General features: G+C 42.7%; 1 long non-coding RNA gene across 9 annotated transcripts in view; it reads left to right on the plus strand.

Annotated features, from left to right (window-relative positions):
- Gm35021 overlaps positions 1-16,085 on the plus strand; it is a 40,806-nt gene that overhangs the window by 6,611 nt on the left and 18,110 nt on the right. For 6 of the 9 annotated variants that reach the window (XR_870352.1, XR_870350.3, XR_870351.3 and 3 more), the window contains one exon: positions 896-1,046. The exons of 1 other annotated variant lie outside the window; for it this stretch is intronic. This is a non-coding gene — a long non-coding RNA (predicted gene, 35021). Of the gene's footprint in view, positions 1-895; positions 1,047-1,130; positions 1,250-4,277; positions 4,800-16,085 lie in introns of those variants that run through there. 2 more of the 9 variants (XR_378892.4, XR_378891.4) reach the window with 2 other exon arrangements.

The raw sequence follows: 16,085 nt of genomic DNA on the forward strand, positions 1-16,085 counted from the left end.
TCACACATCTGATTGGTTATACTCGCAGTACCTCACAGAACCTCATTATCATACCTCATTTACATGTCTCTCATCTGATTGGTTATACTCTCAGTACCTCACAGAACCTCATTATCATGCCCAGGCCAGGCAGTGACTTGGCAAAAACTTTACTGCATATGTACACATTGGTTGTTTACCCAAACTTATATGTGGTGGCCAGCAGTAGCCAGTGCCACCTTGTAATGGCATATGTGGCTTCCCACAGGCAAGTAGTACTTAAATGAATAAATAATCAAATGGACTTGCATGGGCACATATGCTATACCATGGGTGGATACTTGGCCCTCAAGGGACAACTGCTTGCCATTTTTTAATGCCTATGAATATAGCTTTAAACCGTGCCTCTTCCTCTTCCTTTCTGGTACGCTAGGAAGAAAGCCCATGTGGTAGCTTATTTGATGGCTGTAGGAAATTCAGACTCTCAACTCAGTCCTTAATCGGCATAAATTGTTTGTTTGGAAAGTCCACATAGAGTTCTTCCATGCCCATATCTATCTATCTATCTATCTATCTATCTATCTATCTATCTATCTATCTATCTATCTATCTATCTATCTATCTATCTATCTTTCTATCAAGCATATACTGTGTGTAGGTGTCCAAGGGAGCCACAAAAGAGGGCATTGAACCCTCTGGAGCTGTAGTTACAGGTGCTTGTGATCTGCCTAACCTAGGCTCTAGGAGCCAAGCTTGGGTTCTCTGGAAGAGCAACCCACACTTGTAACTGCTGAGTCATCTCTCCAATCCACAGGTGTCATTTTTCAGTAGCATTTAGGAGGCAGGCTCCCTTCTCCTGTGTAGTGGAACGTCCTTCTTACCCTTCCTGATTATCATTTACTGTTTAAACTTGTAGACTGTCAACATGATTTCCAGAGATCCAAGGAAAAGGCACACTTGGGACGAGGGCTGTGTCCTCTTGTCCCCACCCCCATGTTCCACCCCACTTTCTTTAGTAACCAGCTTTGAGGACAGCTGGTTTTTCTCCCCACGTTTCCCTCATTATGGTAAGTAGAAAGATGTATGTTTCTTCATTTTATTTCTTGCATAGAGTTAGCACAAAACAATACTGTTTTTTTTGCTTTTGGCAGGACAGTATTGGGAACTGAACCCCAGACCTTGCTCTACCAGTGAGCTAGCTGCAGCCAAGCTATTCTTTCTTTGTTTCAGTTAGTAGCATTGCCAATTTTAAATCACTTAATGAATTCATTGCAATGTGCTTTGTGCAAAGGCATGTATTCACACTTAGACTATACAGATCTACCAGCTAAGATTCCAGTAGGAGACACAGACACTCCTTAAGATGGCTTTCTGTCTCCTGAAAAGGGACTCTCAGCCCTTATAGGGCAGAGTTCAGTGGATGAGGGCAGAAGCTCTGGGCGAGTATCCCAGAGTTCAGAGCCTGAGTCTGGTGGGAAGAGTCTGCTTTGGTCACTGGAACTATGAAGAAGAGTTGCAGAGAGTTGACTGCATTTAAGCAGCCCCTCCTTCGTCCAGAGGGCTTGCCAGATGGTAAATATTCTGACCTTTTCTCCTGTAGGGTACCCCCAAATAGTAGTTCAGGAGATAAAGAGCCTATAGTAGAGACTATACCTGCTCAGTCTGTCTGACAGAGTGGAAGGACAGAAGGGTTGTTTGCACTCATTTGTGGTCCCTATTTAAATAGTCTAGTCTATAGTAACAGGTATTCCAGTCACAATTATTCCCTGTATTCTTAACCCCCCCCCAATCATTTGGCCCTATGATTTAAAATGATCTTTACTTTAGAATATATCCTTTCAGAATAATGTATTTTCCCTTGGGAATGATAGGTAGCAGAGTTCTCAGTTCTCCAAGCTAACCCTGACCCTTCCTGTGCCTTCGACTTTGACTGTTACCCATAGACACAGCATCCTCAGGTCTTCCTAGGGGAACACTGTAAGTGAGAGGCTGGGGGCTCTCTTAACTCCTCTTTCTGCCCTAGAGTCTATTACCTCTGCTGAAAGTGCATGTTATAAGCCGGGCGTGGTGGCGCACGCCTTTAATCCCAGCACTTGGGAGGCAGAGGCAGGCGGATTTCTGAGTTCGAGGCCAGCCTGGTCTACAAAGTGAGTTCCAGGACAGCCAGGGCTACACAGAGAAACCCTGTCTCGAAAAAATAAATAAATAAATAAATAAATAAATAAATAAATAAATAAATAAATAAATAAATAAAAAGAAAGTGCATGTTATCCATCTTTGGTATCCAGAAAACGCAGGCAAACATAGTTAGGTATGCTATGACATTTCCTATGGAGTATGAACATATCTCTGCTCACCCCAGGTGGGGCACCCACGACAGCCCATCTAATTATACCTAACCAGTAAGTGTTTCAGTTACACTAATAGGAGTATGAATGAGGGACCATTTACAAAAGCAAGAGCAACTCAAAGACGGCTCCGATACCACCAACCTGATGCACAAACGTCGTGTCCCTGGAGATGTCAGTCTGACTTGGAGACTACTCTCTCCCAGCAAATGGTGGTACTCACATAACCTTAGGCAGGGGCTTGGGAGTCTTCAGCGATTCAGGAGCTATCTAAGACTTCTAGATCTGTCTACTTTCTGAGCCATATGAGCCTCTCTCCTTCATCCAGGAGGGAACGTTTCAATTTTGTAGGAAATTGCTACACAGCACCAAGTATGTATGAGTCGGTCCTCATTAATTCAGCCTGAGAATTGGTAAGCATTTTCTAACAGAAAGAAACCTCCGGCTGAGAAATATAGTGTCAATATGCTTAGCTCTACTGCAGAGTACTATATATAAAAACAGCATACCAGATGTACATATTAAAGCACAATAAACAAGCACTGGCCACTGCCCACACTTGAGAGCACACTGCCCTTATCTTGGTTGTTGAATGGTACTAGAAAGGAGGCACATCTTAGTTGACTTTACGTTGCTATAGCAAAGCAGCTGATTAGGGTTTTACTGCTGTGAACAGACACCATGACCAAGGCAACTCTTATAAAGGACAACATTTAATTGGAGTTGGCTTACAGGTTCAGAGGTTCAGTCCATTATCATCAAGGTGGGGAGCATAGCAACATCCAGGCAGGCATGGTGCAGGAGGAGCTGAGAGTTCTACATCTTCATCTGAAGGCTGCTTTCTAGAAGAATACTGACTTCTAGGCAGCTAGGATGAGGGTCTTAAGCCCACGCCCACAGTGATACACCAACTCCAACAAGGCCATACCTACTCCAACAGGGCCACACCTCCTAATAGTGCCAAGCATATACAAACCATCACACTGGGTTATATATAAATAAAGAAAAGTTTATTGGGCCCACCATTTTGGTGGTTGAAGCAGCCAGTTGGGGTGCTGGTGTTCTAGCAAGCATCTTTTGTCTGTATCACAATACAGTAGAACAACACAGGGAACTGGCAGAGTACAGAAGGAGCCCCAGCACATGGGACCTTTGGCTTTACAATAACCTGCTTTTGCTGTGCTGATCTAGTCACAGGAGAGCTGGAACCCCTGCAAAATAGCATTGAGCCCTTCATGAGAGTTCTGTCCCAGGGCTTAGCTGCTTCCATCTCAGCACTACCGCACTAGGGACAACTTTCCTGTCTAGGAATTTCTTCAGCACACAACATATAATAGAAATAGAAGGGGTCCCAGCTATTATCATAAGCAGCAGCAGAGGATGACCTGTGAGAACCCTAGCTGGTTAAAGACCCCCCCTCCACACACACACTCTACACCCTGACCCTCCCTCTATGGGATACAACAAGATTTGACTGGAAACGGAGTCGGGAATAGGCTGTGTTTAATAGCCTGCAGTGGCGTTTAAAGATAGAATAATCCGGTTATTCTAGCAAAATTCTATTCTCTGTTGGAGCTGACTGTAGAACTGAGACATCTCTAGGAGGAGGTGGAGGTAGCATCTCTGGGTGCAAAGGTGACCCTAGTGACATCCTAGCAACTGGAAATTGACAGAAACGCCCAGGTACAAACTGCCTTGTGGCACCATTTTGGCAGTAGAGTGCTTGCTTCCCCACACTGCTTCAGAAGAAGGGAAACTGAGTCACCAACTTGTTTGGGAACCTTTTGGCCAGGCTTGGTTTGCCACACCCACTTCTGGTTTGACAGCTCTCTTCTGATTGGTCCTTTTGTATATTTCATTTGCATTCCCCCCTCCCCCCAACCGCAGCCAACCAGGGCCCTCCAGGTTCTTTATCACTGGATACATCCTACAGGGTTTTATGCTTTTCAGGCTCCCAGCCGAGTCTGCCTCTCATCCCGCTCCTAGTTCTGATCAGGAGCCTGGCTCCAGGATGCTCACTGGAGAAAGAAGACTGAGACCCATTGGAGACAGAGCTCCTAGGAAACTCACTCCAGCTTCTGCTTCTTCTGCTCCAAGAGATATAGTTTTTGCTTCAAAACCTATGGTTCTTGCCTTGGCCTTCAAGGCCTGCTGCTTCCACTGTAAGCAAGCAAGGGACACCGACTTCAGCCTTCGAGACCTGAGAGACAGGAGGACTTCTCCTCCTGCTGTACTTGTTGGTGATCTGCTGTCTCCAGATTGCTTTACCAGGGACTGTTCTAGGTAGACATCTCGACATTCTGCAAGACGGTAGAGCTGCAATGCGTGCTGGCACTCTCTTGGTGGAACCTTGAGAATGTATCAGGGCAACTGCTGGCATCTGGCTGCCGCTGAGGGTCTCCGTTTCTATCTTCCTGTTTGGGTTTCTATTTTCTCATTTGAATTGTTATTCCTGAGCGGCAAATGAAAGCTACCCTTTGTTTACCCTTTGCTCTCTGACCACCCTGTTCTTGGGAGGAAGGGAAAGGCAAGAGTTTAACAGAGAATGTTCGAACTAAAATCTTTTGGCTGGGGAGATAGCTTAGTGGGTAAATCACTTGCCATGCAAGTGTAAAGACTTGAGTTCAAGTCCCTAGAGCTGAACTTAAAACTATAAAACTGGGAACAGTAGCTCATGTCTGCAACCCTGATGTTCCCCTGGTGAGACATCAATATTCAATATTCCCAGGAGCTGAGACATTTAGCCACGAGCAGAATCTATGTCACATAGTACAGAAGGGAAGGTCTGACATCAAGGCTGTCCTCTAGCTTCTACTTGTGTGCAGGGTACACATAAACCTGCACTCATGTGTGTGTATACATGTGTGTATATATATATATGTATGTATATGTAATATATATATATACACATGTATATATTTTACACACACACATATATATATATTGTACACACATGTATCATACACCCACACACTAACATTTGAGATGTTCAGGGAAGATGACAGATTAGAAGTTTTATTGCCGAAGACACCAAAAGAAAACAGACAAAATAAGATGCAAGAGACAAGTGCTATAAAGGAACCTACTAAGCCCAGAGAGCTCTGCGGTGAACCCGGCACACACTCTTGAATTGGTGCCACGCCCTCTGAACCAAGCTTCCATAAAGAGAGCTCAGTAGAAGCTCTGCTCACAACTTACTCTGAAAACTACAGAATCGCAAAAAGGCAGGGTAGGGCATAGGGGTCTGAGGGAACCACCAGGGAAGGACTTAGAGCCTCCCCTCCCCCAAGCATCAGAGAGGCACAACCAAGGAGTCTACAGAGCCTGTGGACTCCCAGTCTTCTCTCTCACACCAGGGGGAGCCTTTGAGAGCCAGAGGGATCCGAACACTTCACTGTCCGAGTCAATGCAACAGTAGCAGAAAGTCATAAGTACTCTATTTCATATTTTGAATGTCAATCTTTTCTCATGATGGCTTGCTTTTGTTTGTAGGTTGCTCAGTTAGACCTTAGGATTTTCTCAGTGTGTTTCTTGACCTACCCTCCTATAGGAGGCTGCTTCTACTCTACTTTTCAGCACAGTATCCACTCTACTTTCTTCCTACACCTAACCTTAGTAACTAAAGTCTTAAGTATACATACACCATACTATCCTGGTTTGTTTAATCACTCAATAGTTATTTAAATCAAAAGGTCCCTGTTAATTGTCTAGTGTAACATTTGCACGATGAGAAGACTCAGAATCTGTGGGTATTTGGAACAGCGAACAGAGAAGACTAGGGAAGAACTTTCCTCATCATATCATAATTAAAACACTAAATATGTAGGACCAAGGAAATATTGAAAAGCAGCAAGCTATAGAGACCAAATCACAAATAAAGGCAGGCCCATCAGAAGAGTAGAAGATTTCTCAGAGTAAACTTTAAAGCTATGGAGTGGGACTAGGAAGATACGGTAGCTATCACTCATACTAGAAGGAGGAAAGAAACTTTCCATGATTAAAAATAGGCTGAAGGCATTCTTGACCACTAAGCTTTATAGGTGGTACTTAGAAGAACCCTTTGGAAGCCAGGTGTGGTGGTGCACGCCTTTAATCCCAGCACTTGAAAGGCAGAGGCAGGTGGATTTCTGAATTTGAGGCCAGCCTGTTCTACAAAGTGAGTTCCAGGACAGCCAGGGCTACACAGAGAAACCCTGTCTAGAAAAACAAAAAAAAAAAGAACCCTTTGGAGTGTGTAGATAAATAGATCTACCCATCAAGCTGCAGGAAAAAGTAAGCCACACTGGAGTCATGAGCACAAGAAAAGGAAAACAAACATTATGAAATAAGCTCAGTGGGAATCAATACTTGTCTTTAAATAATAACAGAATATTGAAGGTCTCAATTCCCCAGTCAAAAGACACAAACTAGTAGATTGGACAAAATGTCAGGGACATTTCTATTTGTTGCATTCAGGAAACATCCATCACCCCAGAAGACAGACACGACCTTAAGGAGAAAGAATGGTAGCAAACACGCAGAGACGTCAAACAGATGTCTCGGTTCTAATCCTAAACAGAATAGACAGCAACCCCAAATCAGTGAGAAAAAGTAAAGGCCACTTCATACTGACTGAGGGAGCAAGCCATGGGTAGGGACATTATGACCCTAAACATGTGTGGTCCAAACATGGGTGAAACTACTTTCATAATACATACTGGATGTAAAGTCACAGATTACTTCTAGAACAACCGTAGTGGGTGACTTTAGTTATAGGTCACATTATAGACCAGTACAACAAAGAATAAGGAGAAATATCTGAATGAAATGATATCCTAGATAAAATGGATTAAACAGACATTTCTGGAACCATTCACCCAGACACTGCAGAATATACATTTGTCTCAGAAGCCCATAAAACTTTCTCAAAAAGTTAGCATATAGTAGGGTATAGCACAAGGTTTAACAAATGTAGGAAAACTGAAATAATTCCTTGTGTTTTATATTATCACAATGGAATAAAAACTACAAACCAACAGCAACAAAGAAACTCTAGAACATATACAAACTAATGTAGATCAAACAACAAATGCTGTTGAATAACAAATGGGTTCTTGAAGAAATAAAAAGTTCCTAGAATCAAATGACAACAATTACCCAAGCCTACGGAACACAAAGAAAACAGTTCTAACCAGGGATTTTCTAGCCTTAAGTGTCTATATGAAGAAGTAAGAGAGAGCTCAAATAAATAACTTAATGATTCGTCCTTAGGGTCCTGAGGGGGGTGGGGGGGGTAGGGGGAGCACAAGCCAAACTGGAAGGCAGTATTTAGAAAGAAATGTAAGATCCAGAGGGGAGTGATGAGTGAAATGGAAATTAACAACAACAAAATACAAAGAATCAACGGAACACAGAGTTCCTTCTTCGAAAAGGTAAACAAGCTCCATCAACCTCGGGTAAGCTAACCAAGAGACATGGCGAGAAGGCTGAGGTTCCAGGAGAGGAGACTTAGCGGGAAGCCATAGTGACAGCTATCAGTGAAGCTCAGAGAGTCGCTAGAGCAGACCTTAAAGAAAATAGTCCGCTAAATTGAAAACGTTAAAGTTTTTTTTTCCAGACATAGATGACATACCCAAATTAAACCAAGATGAGATAAATTAAGCAGATCTATAACAAGAAGTGAGATAGAAGCAGTACTTAAAAGAAAACTCTCACAACTAAAAAAAGAACAGGCCCAGATGGACTCAATGGTGACTTTCAGCAGACCTTTAAGGAATGGCTAACACCCATGTCCCTCAAACTCATCCATAACGTGGGAAAGCAAGGGACACCGCCAAATTCTTGTGATGGAGTTAGTCTCCTGATCCCCCAAACAGATATATACGTGACAATGGCAACAAGGAAAAAACTGTATATCAGCCTCTCTGATGAACATCAATACAAAATTTTAAGACAAAGTCCAAGCTGGATTTAAAAACATTTAAAAATATCATTTATTATGATCAACTCGGCTTTATTTTGGAGATACAGAGACAGTGAATATATGTAAATTAATAAATGGTATAAATTATATAAATGGCTCGAGGACATACCACACTGTGCTCTCAAAAGACACAGAAAGGGCTTTTGACAGATCCTAATATCCTTTCAAGATAATGGCCATAAAGAAACTTAAATAAGTAAAAGGTATTTTAGTTAGAATTTTAGTTTTTGTTTTTTTCTGTGAAAAACACCGTGACCAAAAGGAACTTGGGGAGGAAAAGGTTTGTTTCACCTTGCAGTTCATAGTCCAGGAAAAGGGGAAGTCAGGGCAGGAGCTCGGGGCAGGAGCCTGGAAACAGGAATTGATGCAGAGGCCCGGGAAGGATGCTGCTCGTGTGCTACACTCACGGCTTCTACAACCTAGGACCAGCTGCCCAGTGGGGCACTGCCACAGTGGGCTGGGCCTTACCACACCAATCATCAATCAAGAAAATGTCCCACGGATTTGCCAGGTGACCTTAGCTTGTGTCAAGTTGACGAGAACGAACCAGCACAGAAGGAATATCTCTCAACATAATAAGGATTTGTATCTTAAAACTCACATGGAAGCACAAAAGACCCTGGATAAACCAAAGCAATCTTGTGAAAAAAGAATCTTCTGTTGCCACCATCACTTGATTACCAAGTGTCCTACAAAACTGTAGTAATAAAAACAGTGTGGCATTGGCAGGAAAACAGGCAGGTAGATCAGTGGACTAGAATAGGCACCCAGATAAGAGCCCATGTAACAATCGCCACCTAATCCTTTAAAAAGATGCCCAAACCATATATTGGAGGGGAAAAAAAAAACAGTATCTTCAACAAATGGTACTGGGAAAATTGAATATCTATATGTAGAAGAATGATAAACCAAGATCATTATCTCTCATCTCAGACATAAAACAACTACAAATTGACTAATGACCTCAATATAAGGCCTGGAGGCCTGGATCTATATTTAGCACACAGGTCCAGAGCTGGGTAAGACCACTGATGACTTACCCATCAGCCAGTGTACCACATCCTGTCTTTATGGATGCTGGCCAGCATGAACGGAGTGTCCGGCTTAATTCTTGCTTGATTTCTCTATGTGTGCAGCCATAGGATTTGGTGTCTTCGACAAGAGTTTATCATCTAGATTTAGTTGATAATTACAAGCAGCCAATATTGTTTTGGGGATCTCTGAGGTCTTCCTGACCAATAATTATGGGGAGATTTCCCACATCTGCCAATAGAATTTTGATTAAATAACCTAAAGCTCCCAGAAATGAAAAGTAAGGCATTCACTTCAATAGGCATAGGTAAGGGTTTTCTGAATAGGACTCTGATTGAGCAAGAAATAAAATCAGTGTTCAAGAAACAGGAAGTATTCATCAAAGCTAACGCTTCATGGGAAAGCCATGTGGAAACCCACTTTAGAAAACAACTAATTTTAAAAAATATGATTTTAAAATAGAGTTTGAATGGAAGACCCAGAAGGTGCTATGCAGGTTGCTGGGGTGCGTCGTCAATGGTCTTATCCAGTTCTAGACCTTGTGTATTACAATACTAACCTGCCTGGAAAGACATGTCCATTGGCAAAATACTTTCATGACCATTTTGAGGTAACTAAAGGATTTCTGATTGACTATGAAGCCTACATTCATGCTTGCTACTGTAACTTCATCAAAATCCAATGGCTGGGAAATGGATAGGCCCCAGGGAAGACCCTACTAATGTTGTTTTGCTAAATAGATATGGTGTCAAACTTCTTTCTAAACACTTATGGTTCATACACATGTATTCATGTCGTTTTGAGCACTGGTCAGAGTAGCTTCCTTCTGCAGTGGCCATGGGTTAACACAGAGACTCGTCTCTGGTCAAATTGCTCATAATAATTGATATTTGAATGCTCAGTCCCAAATGGGATGTCTTCCCAAACTCCAACACGAGAGGGACATTTCTGAAGAAGGGGGAAAGGAATAAAAGAGCTACAGGATGGTTAGGAGAGATGTGAAATGCTGTCTTTTGTCATGACAGTGCTGTTGAAATTATGGACTCTCAGAAACTGTTGTCAGCTGCACAAGAATAGGCTAGAAACACTCTACTATGGATGGGTGAGAGGTCCACACACCTAGACAAGGAACTGTTGGAAGTTAATGGCTTCTGGGGGAGAGAGAGTCAGTTTTCTTCAGTAATTTGGTCACTAGTAAGTTATCCATGGTTCAGTAAACCCTACACCCTTGCTCATGGAGGTGAGCCTGCTCAAGTTCATCGGGTTATAAAAAGAATAAAGATATGATAGTAATAGGGGATATTGTTGGAAAAAAAGGTTCCAGAGAGAATAGGAAGGAGATGTGGGTGGGTAACAGGGGTGAATATGATCAAACGCACTCTTATCCATTGATGAAATTGTCAATAAAAAACAAAACTACTGGAAAACAGACTAACTTTCACCATCAGTTTCATACATGGAGCCCTGAAGTGCTTCGCATTGAAGCCATATAGCCCAGTAAGTGACAAAGCAAGACATGGAAATCAGGCCTTTAATGTGATGCCATTCTTGGAGTGGGGAATCTAATAAAAAATACCATTATTTTTGTTTGTTTGTTTGTTTTCATATATGTCTTGAAGTGTTGTTGTTGCTGTAGCTGTGATAAAGCACTGACCAAAAATTACTTGGAGAAGAAAGGGTTTGTTTCATCTTATAGTTTCCAGTCCATCAGCAAGGGAAGACAGGGCAAGAACCCAGAGGCAGGAACTGAAGCAGAGACCAAGTAGGGATGCTCTTCATTTGCTGGGCTGGGCTCTCCCATGTCAATGATAAGTCATGAAAATGCCCCTAAATCTGATCATAGTTCAGTCCAATGGAGGTAATTCAACTGGGGTTCCCCCTACACAGGTGATTCTAGTTTGTGTCAAGTGGACAAAACCTAACCAGCACAGACCATGATCTTGTAGTACTGAATAGAGAAATTATTGAGGGAACCAGATTCTCTATTTGATGAAGTGGAAGAGAACTAAGAGTATGTGGTTCTGCCAGGACATAGAATGATGAAGAAGAATAAATTCTTCAACAACACTAACACTGAGTTTGGCTCTAGGGCCATGTGAGAGGCACTGAGGGTGGAGCTTGGTTTGGGGAAGTGGCCATACAGCAAATGTGGGAAAGAGAGAAGAGAACTGATAGAATTATTGCCCCCATGGGGCTCTAGACTGAAGCATCAATTCAGGGAGAGCACAGTACAGAGACTGCTTGCTAGATACTGGGACGGCTTGTTGGAACCCTATAGTGGGAGTAGCTGCTGTTGCCAATGTCCCCAAATACTTGGCTGAGAGCTTTCCACCTCTGTACCACTTGGGTTTCCTTTTTCACAAGAACTCCCTGCTGCAATAATAGTCTCCATATTCATGTTACCCAGGATTCTGATGCTGACAAGTAGTCACCAACATTAGCCATGAGGATGGAGCCATCATCCATGAGATCAATGGTCAGTTTTTCAGTTTATAACGCCCACCCCCAGTAGCTTGCATTTTCTATTGCAAGAAAACACACCCCAGACTTGCCATCTGCAAACCAGGAAGGAAGCTTTGCTAGACACTGAATCTTCTAGAGCTTTGATGGTGAACTTCCCAAGTTCCAGAACTGTGAACTGCTGCTCTGTGTAAGTTTCTCAGCTTATGGTCACATCACTGCATCCCAGGTCAATGTGCATCATAGAATTTATCACCCCTGTTTTAAATAGTGAATGATAAGCTGCAAATAAAGTACACACTATTTTTTCCCCACTGTACAACCTCAGGTCTTTTCCCTGAAGCACATGTTGTGTCTTCATTACACTCTCTTTAGGGAAGCACAAGAAAAGGAATTAATGAAGACAAGCCTAAGAGTATGAGTAGTTAGCCCACTCTAACGGGTGATGGCATTTTGATCATTTATTTTAAGAGCAAAGAGTGATACTTTAAGTTGAAGTATTTCATGAGTGACATAGTGTGGAGGAGGAATGAAAACAAAATGGTCATTGGTGTAGAAGTGGCTTGTAACTAAAATGGGCACAAACACAATGTAAGAGTACCCAGACATCAACAGTGCATTATGCTAGCTGCCTTTTAACCACACAAATGCAAAGGGGCTGGGAGATGTTTCTCAAAAGGTCACATTGAAGCCAACAAGGGTTCCTGCAAAGTGGCAGTTGGCCAGAGTATCCAACTAACCATGGAAAAGATTCACGCAGATTTGACTCCTAAACAAGGCCCCATGTTGGCTTTTTATCTTCATCAAATTTCTTCTTAAATTTTCTTTCTTTCTTTAAGTCTTTAAGATTTAAAGCTGTCATCCGTCAGTGTCTTCTCCCCTTGGTTGTTTTTGTCACATTTGGGGACACCCACACAGTTCTCTAGTCTAAGAGCTGAAGGATCAAGAATCAACTCACTGATGGAGACTCGCTATGCTTGGCAAACAGAAATTAGCAAAGTTTACAGTTGGAAAATAACAACTAAAGTCAACTCGGTCACTGTGGTAGCGACCACTTCTGTAAAGTGGTAGAGTTATCTGCCCTAGCATTTTGTCATTAATCACACAGGAATTGGAATTTCTGGCAGTAAGTTTGAAGCATCAAACTACATTCATAATGGTCATATTCATCAGATTACAGTGACTTATGCTAATACTATGCTGAACACATGCTCCTGTTCTCATGAGTCATTTTTTTATGTGTAATTCATTATTCTGTAATCTTTTCCTTTAGTTTAAGTTTATGCTTATGTTTGAGTGGGATGTATTATCCCGCCCCCTCGGGGATGCAATGTTGACTTGTCATTTTAAAGTGGATCAGTGTAGTACACTATATTCACTAAATCAGGACTAAATTCCATGATTAACTTAATAGATGCAGAAAAGGCATTACAGAAAATTCACTGCCCATTTACTATTAAAAAATGAAGACTAGGTAGAAACAGAAAGAACCTTCCTAACATGTATGGAAAAATCCATTACTGACACTCCATATAGTATAGGAAGACTGAATGATGAACAATAGTACTAGCTCTGTTCTTGGCTCAACATTTGAAGCCTTGGGGGAGAGTAAACTGGCCATGCTTCCATTACATCCCTGCATAATTCAATCGTGGGCAGCCAGCAGGGTCTAACTACGAGCACTGGTGGGAGGCAGGGACCAGGCACAGTAGGGAAATTCAGAAGCTCTGGGGGAGGACCCAGATTCTAAATGGCCAAAAGGCAGATTCCAAAGGGTCAAAAGGTCAGCTACAGATAAACTCACAGTAAGACCTTCTTACCCTAAGTATCATTTTCCTACTGTTATGCTTTTCAAAATGTAACTTTGATTATGCAGATAATTTTGTGTATGTACATACATGGTGGGGTGTGAATTTCCATGCACATGTGCGCATGTGGGTATGCAGGGAGTCCAGAGATCAAATTCAGGTGCCCTCCTCAATCCCTTCTCTACCTTACCTATGAGACAAAGTGTCTGAGCTCAGCAAGTGCCCAGCCTGGCTGTCAGCAGCCCCAGCAATCCTCCCGACCCCACCTCCCCATCACTGGGATTACAGGTGAGCAGCACTACCCTCAACGTTTTCACCTGTGTGCAGGAAATCTGAACTTGGGTCCCCATGTTTGCGCAGCAGGCACGCTCCCCTCCTGTGCCATTTCCTCGGGCCTCAGATAATGTTAAAGCTCTTAAATGGGAACATTAATGTTATTAACGATCTGTGTTTAGTGTGGTTTGAAATAGAGGTGGTTGCGTAGAGTAACTCCCAGATAACTTCCTTTCCTGGCAGATCACGTGCAGGGTGATTCTCCCCCTTCTGAGAACAGTAGGAGGAAAGCCAGCAGGGTGTGTCAGGTTTCCTACTTTTAGTTGGTAAACTACCACCTCATCTAGTTAGAATTTAGAGAATTACTGTTAGCTACCTGCCTTGATGGCCTAGGTTTGTTTGGGCTTTGAGATTGAGGGTAGAGTCTATTCTGGTGCAGAAGGCATAGCATAGGAATGTGAGGGCGAGTTCCCATCATGCCTGTTCAGGAAGCAAAGAAAAATGTGCGCAGGTCCTCAAGTGCTTTCTCCTTTCCCTCTCTTAGTCAGCTTGGAACCTCAGCCCATAGAATAGCGCAGGCAGAATTTTCTCTCTTCCCTTCAGCATCTCTGGAAAGACTGCCCCTCCCCGTACTCGCCCTCCCCAAGCGTGTCTCCTAGGTGATTTAAATCCAGCAACAATGAAGAAGACTATACTGTACTGCCACCCTCCTCCCTAGCTGGACCGCTTCTTTGCTTCCTGATGCGCATCACCAGTGTAAACCTTTGTGCGCTTGCGTGGCCTAGGGACCAATGCCCGGCCATCAGCAGCTAAGCTGCAGCTGAAGGACTCTTTCTTTCCTCGTTGCTTCCCTGTGTTCAGTCAGCTTCTCTTTCTCGGGTCACCTAGTCACCATGGAGGGAGATGTGCAAGATACAATCTTTATGTTACTCCTTCAAAGTCTTCCGGAGGCCTGAAAGTAGATATTTTGGCAAGGCTGTGAATTCACTTTAGTGATTTTCCATACCATAATACTTTTTATTCTTACAAGTTGTTTCAGATAAGAAATTTCATCCCTTTATCATTGCATTGGATTTTGGCAGTGTTATTAAAAATGTGCATTTAGACTGGGAGTGCGCACCTTTAATTTCAGTACTTGGGAGTCAGAAGCAGGCAGATCTTTGTGAGTTCAAGGCCAGCTTTGTCTACATAGTGAGTTCCATTCCTGTCAATGCGATCCTGTCTAAATTTTAAAAGAATAAAAGAGAAAAGAAAGAGAAAATGTCCATCCAATAAGCCCCCCTCCCTTTGTTAAGGGTTTTTAAAAAATTCTCCAGGAATTATTTTAATTCTCCAGGTAGTTCTTGCCCGGGGCCCACCTGTCTATAGAGCTTCATATTTTGCTAATCCCCTTTAAAAATCTTTCACTCAAGGGATTCTGCATAAACAGCCATTTTTAGATCCTTCATCTGTGCCTTCACATTTTCTATTCTTATCAACTGTAATGTTCTTTATATGGATAGCTTATCTATCCGATATTAACCCAGTGTAATGCACTCTCTAAAGCTTCTCAGACTGTGCCTCTCCCACTCCAATCCTCGTCTCCTCATGACTGCATCTGTGACACACTCTGCAGGTGTATTCCTGGACCACACTTATCACAGTGTTCCGCAAGCCTGGCTTTGCAGGTCTGGTCCCATTGTAGAAAGTCTTAGGAAATGGTACTAGTCAGAGTTCTCCAAATGGAATGATTTGACAGATATGTACATAGGAATATAGATAGGCAGGCAGGCAGGCAGACAGACAGACAGTCAGATAGATAGATAGAAGACAGACAGACATAGACAGAGAGACAGTGTGTGGAATTGACTTATATGATGGTGGAGGCTGAGACACCTCATCACCATCTGCCATCTGCAGGCTGGAAGGCTAAAGAAAATGACCTCTAGTTCAGATCTGAAACCCTGAAAACCAGACACATCAACAATAGAAGTTCTGGCTTAGAAACAAAGGCCCAGGAACCAGACGGCTGATGCAATGTGAGCCCCTTTATTGACAATGAAGTTCTGAGAACCAAGATCACCATTCTGAGGGCAGGAAAAGATGGCTATTTGAGCAGCAGACTGCCTTGGCTCTGAGTCTGTCATGTTCAGGCCTTCTAAAATTTGATGCAGCCATCTTAATTGATGAGGTTATTTTCTTCTCTTGGTCTCAGTGCTTAAATACTAACCTCTCCTAGAAATG

Source organism: Mus musculus, chromosome 8 (assembly GCF_000001635.26).
Source record: "Mus musculus strain C57BL/6J chromosome 8, GRCm38.p6 C57BL/6J".
Taxonomy (NCBI): Eukaryota; Metazoa; Chordata; class Mammalia; order Rodentia; family Muridae; genus Mus; species Mus musculus.